The sequence below is a fragment of the Marmota flaviventris genome, chromosome 2 (assembly GCF_047511675.1).
Source record: "Marmota flaviventris isolate mMarFla1 chromosome 2, mMarFla1.hap1, whole genome shotgun sequence".
Classification (NCBI taxonomy): domain Eukaryota; kingdom Metazoa; phylum Chordata; class Mammalia; order Rodentia; family Sciuridae; genus Marmota; species Marmota flaviventris.
Genome location: NC_092499.1, coordinates 27,096,283 through 27,102,282, shown reverse-complemented (window position 1 = coordinate 27,102,282; position 6,000 = coordinate 27,096,283). Strand labels below are relative to the sequence as shown.

The 6,000-nt window shown below is 49.2% G+C and overlaps 1 protein-coding gene across 1 annotated transcript in view; it reads left to right on the top strand.

The window, feature by feature from the left end:
- Positions 1-251: 251 nt before the first annotated feature.
- The window catches only part of Esrrb (estrogen related receptor beta), a 157,970-nt gene continuing 152,221 nt past the window's right edge, over positions 252-6,000 (top strand). Inside the window, exon 1 of the mRNA XM_071606681.1 lies at positions 252-457. The gene's annotated coding sequence lies outside the window, so the exon portion shown is untranslated. The remainder of the gene's footprint in view (positions 458-6,000) is intronic.

Below are 6,000 nucleotides of genomic sequence, written 5' to 3'. Positions count from 1 at the left end.
GCTCCTCCCCTGGGTCTCTGATGGCTGTCACTCACCAACTCCCAGTGACCCCAAGTGAAGGCTGCACCTAGAGAGGTCATCATCTCCCCCACCATACTTGCCCTTCCCTGTTCCTCCCCTCTTGATGATATATGTCCTCCCTGCTTTCGTGCCCACCGGATTCCGAGGCATCTGCATGGGGCTCGGTAGGTTTGGAAGTCCAGAGCATTTGGCTGTTTTGTTTGAGACCTGGTTATGGTTGTGGGATTTTTTTTTTTTTTTTTTTTTTTGTCAGCTGCCTGTTATATCAATCACGGAGTTGAGATCTATTTATAGGTTGGGAGTACTGTGTCCTTAGTCACAAAGAGACACAGACGGGGGACTGTCAGCTGGTGCCGGAGGAGCCGAACAACGAGTCATCAGCCACTGGAAACACCTGAGAGTGACCGTTCACGGCAGCCCCGTTCCCCACGCCAGCGCTAGCATGTAAGTCACCGAACTTCTCCCTCTGGTCCTGCCCAGACTGCCCTGGACCTCCCTGTCCTTCTCCCTACACACCCCCCTTCTCTCTCTCTCTCTCTCTCTCTCCCTCTCTCCCTCTCTCTCTAATGGATAAAAATATCTCCCACGCCTGCTTTTTCATCCTGGTTTTCTGCACACGAAAGCATCCCCGCATGGCCGAGGGAAAACGTCGCCTCCCACAGCCTGTCATGGGAAGGTCAGAGGGTCTCGGGATGGCTCCGTGGGTTACACCAACTCATTCAGAATCAGTAGGTCCCATTTGTTTGTTTTTATTTGTTTTTTTGCAGAGGAAAAGTAAGTAAATCAAAAGGGCAAGGCAAAGTTTACACGCTGCTCAGCAGGGCGGTTATGTCTCCCAGCATGAAAACTTTGATTTGCTGGCAGCTCCAGCATTTGGTGAGCTGGGGAAGGTGACAGAGGGGGAAGACCCACTTCCCAGGGACAGGTGCTGATGGAAGGGTCCCACAGATTTGGGCTCACCCTGGCAGCTTCCACGTACAGCGAGAGTTGAGACAGCCCCAGTGATTAGCTTTTCTATTGCGCCTCAAAGGGAAGTGACTTCTTTTCCCTCCATGGAGCAAGTTTGCTTTGAGAAGTCTGAGATGAGAGCTGAGGAGCTGTCTTGCCTTGCAGGCTTCGGCTGGCTCACTAACTGGCATTTTCTTAATCCTGAAAGGGGAACTTGGGTGGGGGAGGAAGAGTGTCAGAAAGGAAGGAGCCAGGTGTGGAGAGGTGCAGAGGGTATCACTCTACATGTTTCACCAAAGGAGAAACTTAATATTATGATTCTTGTCAAAGCCGGGCTTGTTTCAGACAATCCAACAGTGTGTGCACATCGGGTGGCTCTGGAGATGCCCCCGCCCCAGTTTAGCCACTGTCCATCGTGCACAGGGCCTACCTGTCGTGAGCATCCAGTGGTGGGATGTTAGTTTTCTGGATAATAGATAGCATTAACCCCCAAAGCTGCATTGGAGAGATTTGGGGAGATTCGCTATATAGCAGTTATGCAACAGTAGTCCTAAATTTGGGGGGGAAGTATTATGTGATGATATTTAACATATACTTTGCACAACTTTAAACATGTATCTCATTCTTTTTGCCATGGTTTCTATTCACTTGTACAAGGGTTACCAGATGTTATCTTGCAGAAGATGACTTCTTGATTTGTTCCCATAAACAATATCCTAACAAAGGAACGATCTTTCCAACAAATTGAAAGCATTAAACAAAGCAAATGAGTCTAAATTGTTTTGGATTACAAACAAAATAGTTTTGTTAGCAAAAGAGTTGATGAAAGTTAACACAGGCCTGCCCACACATCCAGAGAGGCAATTTGATCTCGTTTTTATTTTGATGGTTATGAAACCTTAAACTTTCCTTTTTTTTTGTTCTTTATTTTTCACTTGCATTTTATTTAGAGTTATTAATGTCTTTAATCCCTTTGTTTATTATTTTGGAGAGTGGAAAGCAGGTCAGGAAGCAATGAGAAATTAGAAGATGAACTTTATGTGTCCAGGTAGTAAGGACACGTTCATCAGTGGAGAAATCCAGAATAAGGAGTTTGGTGTGTGTGTGTGTGTGTGTGTGTGTGTGTGTGTGTGTAGGGGTGGTAAATGTCACTATTTAAGACCTATTTTGGAAACTAAAGTCCATGAAATCCAGAAGGAAAAAAGAGAACTAAGTGAATTATACATGTAGGATTATTAATTCTCCTGTTGCAAGGACTGTTTTGATAGACGCATCCTGCTAAGGTTTTCCCACAACAATGCAGGAGTGGGAGCTGGTGGATGATTGTTAATTAAAGTTCATGTGAATCAAGTGATCAAGACACTTCACTCAAATCAGAGTGGGCCACTGTGTGCAAAGCTGAACTTCCAGGTCTTTAAAGTCTCAGAGGCTCAGAGAAAGTGTGGAACTTTTTGAACCTTTTGGCACAAGAGCAGGTCCTTCCTTCTCCTCCTCAGCATGCACCCTAGGGCCTGGCTGGCCCCAGTGCCTGGTTGAGTGCAGTGGGGGAGAGTCTTGCATTCCTGAACGAATCCTGTGCTCTGTTAGCATTAACACTGTGCAGAGAAGAATATTTGTTGGAACACTTAGGTGAGAAGCACCCCTCCCCCGGGCGATTAGTGGATGCTTTTGGGGGGCTGAGGGCTTGTTTGGTAGAGTGCTGGGGGCCCTGGCTTTCATCCTCAGGTTCCAGATGTGATTTAGTTATAGAGATGCAGTTGGGGGGAACTTGGGTGCATTTGCATAAGGCAGCCTCTGATTACTTACTTTCTGCTTCAATAACTATTAATTTTATGTGGTCTGAGCTCCCATCAAACTCATTTTTTTTTTGCAAACTGATTTCTTAAATACAATTGGTCACGGGGCCGTCTGTGACTTCATGTCTGCCGAATCTAACCCATTCCTTCCTTGTCGTTGTTTAATCTCTGTGGCTGGAAGCGAGCAGTTGCCTGTGAGCATGCCCTATCATTTGATGCGGCCTCCCGTCCTGGAGCACACAGGCATCCAATTCTGACCTCCTCCCAAATTGGGGACAGGGGGGCCAATGAGCAGGTGCTTTGGAATACAGCTAGCTCAGGTGTAGGACCATCAATCTCCAGGAGGAAGGAATTGCAAATACCTGGAAAGTGCTTCCCTAATTCAAACGATTTTACATAGCTGAGGTCTCTCCAAATATCCCATAAATAAAAAATGGCAGCTGGCAGGATTTTTAGACCATAGACCATGGTGCACCTCTTCCTATCACTGCACTACCGTATATCTGTCCATCTTTTTCTTATCTCTATTTTTACATTTCATTATCCTCCCCCCCTTTTCTCTCCCTCCTCCCTTCCCTCCCCCTTCTCGCCTTTCCTGAAAACACATTTCTATCTGGCACAGAAAATAAACTCAGATTGTGGGTAGTTATGTTAATCTAATTCAATCCTCAGCGGGTTAAGAGTGAAATTCTAATAGTGGAACTGTTGAGGGCTTTTTTGTTAATGGCTTGGGGATTACATTGAGTTAAAGGCTCATTTCCTAATCAAACAGAGAGGGAGAGAGTGACTCCGAATATTTATGAGTCTCCCAGTGAGAGTTTAAACATTCAACTCCAAAAGCTGGGTTTCTGCAGGAGGAAAGAGTTAAAACCCCTCAGGGCTGCTGGGGAAAAAAATTAAACCAGTTAAGCCATCAGCGTTTCCAGGCTGCTGTACAACTTCTGTGCTCTGCAAAGTAGAAGGTAGGGTGGAGCTGGGGGCGAGGGGATCAGTTCACAAGGCCACCCAGAGCAGACCGGGGTCCTCTGCTCACCCAGGGCCTGGAGGGGCTGGGCGCTGTTACATCCTCAAGCCAATCTTCCTCCTCCAGCATGGAGGTGAGATGTGGAGACAGCGGTGTGGCTCAATCACCAGCCCCTGGAGATCCCCCTGCTGCCCGGTGAGGCTAGAGGAATGGAGCCTCCCCTGCTTTGGTCCTGCCTCTGACGTGCTGAGTGTTCTTCCCTTTGGAAAGTAACTCACATGTCTTCCCACTCAGCTTCAATCCCATGAGGATCTCAAAGCCCATCTGGCTCTCTGTGCCCAGGTGGAGAACTGAGGGCCAACTTGGCCAAGGTGGAGCAATGTCAAGGCCAAGCTGAGGTCAGGAGTCTAAGCCCAGGCAAGCCTTCTGGCCTCCCTCTCCCCTCATTCTCTTGAGTACGCTAGAGGAAAGGGGAACGTCAGGGCCATATGGCTGTTAAACAGGCCCTGGCTCCCCCCCCCCCCCCCCCCGGAATGAGATTTCCTTCTTCAGTTTGGAAAGGGAGGGCAGGAGTCCCGGATGCAGGGCGATTCAGCAGGCTCCATGGGCACTGGTGCTTCTCTCTACCACCAACCAAGTGAGCAGTGACTGTTCCTTTCACTTGGGCTTTTTTTTCCAGCTCCATGAGGTCAGCAGAGGCACCAGGCAGCAGAATTTCTTTCTTTCTAGGATCCTTTGGCTTTTTTGTTTCCCTATCCCTGGGAGCTGTTCTTTCTCTTAGTGCTTCAAACGTGGTGGCCCATGAGTCTTGTGTTTGCCTTTTCATGTCCCGGTAGCATTTCAACACAGCTACTTCAGCTTTTCTGTGAAGTCGTCTCCCTCTCAGGGTTTTCACAGCCCCTAGCTGACCTCCTCCACATGGCCTTCACTGCCACCAGGACCCCCACAGGAGCAGGGCTGTGCCTCAGTCTCCCCTGTTAGCACAGCTCCATGGTGATCAGTCATGCCCCCTGCCCTCACATGTGACTCCTGTGGATGGTATGGAGCTGAGGTTCAGAGCACAGGCTGAGTCGGACAGCCAAGGGTCACATCCACCCTTTCTCAGCTGAGGTACCAGAGCTACCAAACCGCTCAAGGTCTCCCTTTTCCCCTCTGCTAAATGGAGATAACAACAGAACCTGCCTTGTGGGCTGCTGGAAAGACAAGATGCCCCAAAGTGCTTAGCCCTGTGCCCAGTAAGCGTTGGCACTTTTATTTGCTTGGCACAGTATTCCCTTCTGCACACAGAGGATTGCCCCACTAGACAGCCTCCCACGCCTTCCCCTAGGGGTGGTTAAGCTGGGCGCTGAGTCAGCAAAACCCTGCTTCACCCTCCAACCACTAGGGAGGTTCACTGCTAACCACTAGGACGCCAGAGCTCAGGGTGTGTTGGGAAGACCTTGGGGCTTTTCAGACCCCAAGGGAGGGCAAAGGAGGAGCTGGGCCCAGGCAGCATCCCTCCATTGGAGAAGGCCTGACTCTCCACTCTGTGGAAACAGTTTCGTCCATCTTTTGGCTTTGGCTCTCAGGAGCAGTTTGGTTCTTAGGTCCCACTCAGCTTTAGTCCCGTGAAGATCTCAAAGCCCATCTGGCTCCCTGCACACCTCTCTACCTCACAGTATCAGAGGGCAGTTTGCACGTTCCCATGGGTAGACCAGGCCTGGTCTGGCTAGAAAGATGGCACATGCATCTACAAGGTGGCAGGTGGCTGCTCTGTCAGCCTCCCTCCTAATGTGACCACTTGACCAAGTACATATCACCTGCAAGAAATGGCCTCTCCTGAGATGCCCTAGTCCGGATGTCCTCAACACTCCCGTATCTCTGCATGGGGACTCACTGTACTGCCAGGCAAAAGTCCCTTCTCCTTTTCTTCCTCCATGGGTAGCCATTTGGTTCCTGATCGAAGCAGGGGTCTGGAACCCGAATCACAGTGCCACTCGAACTTAGAAAGTGTTCTGTCTTCTCACTGCCTCCTTTCTGCTCCCCCTCCAAGCAGCTGGCAGGTACTATTCTAAACACTTGGATTGCCACTGTCTCCCTTTTGGCCTCCTTAGTCTTCACCTTTGAAGTCCCCAGTGCCTAGTGCACTGGCTGGCACATAATATATGTTCAACAAATGCGTGCAAAGTGCAGAATCTCTCCTCCCCAGGGGGCACTTCATTCCCTTTGTCCTCTTAATCATGCAGGAATGATTTGAAGCCATGAATGCCATGAGTCTTGTGTTTGCCTTTT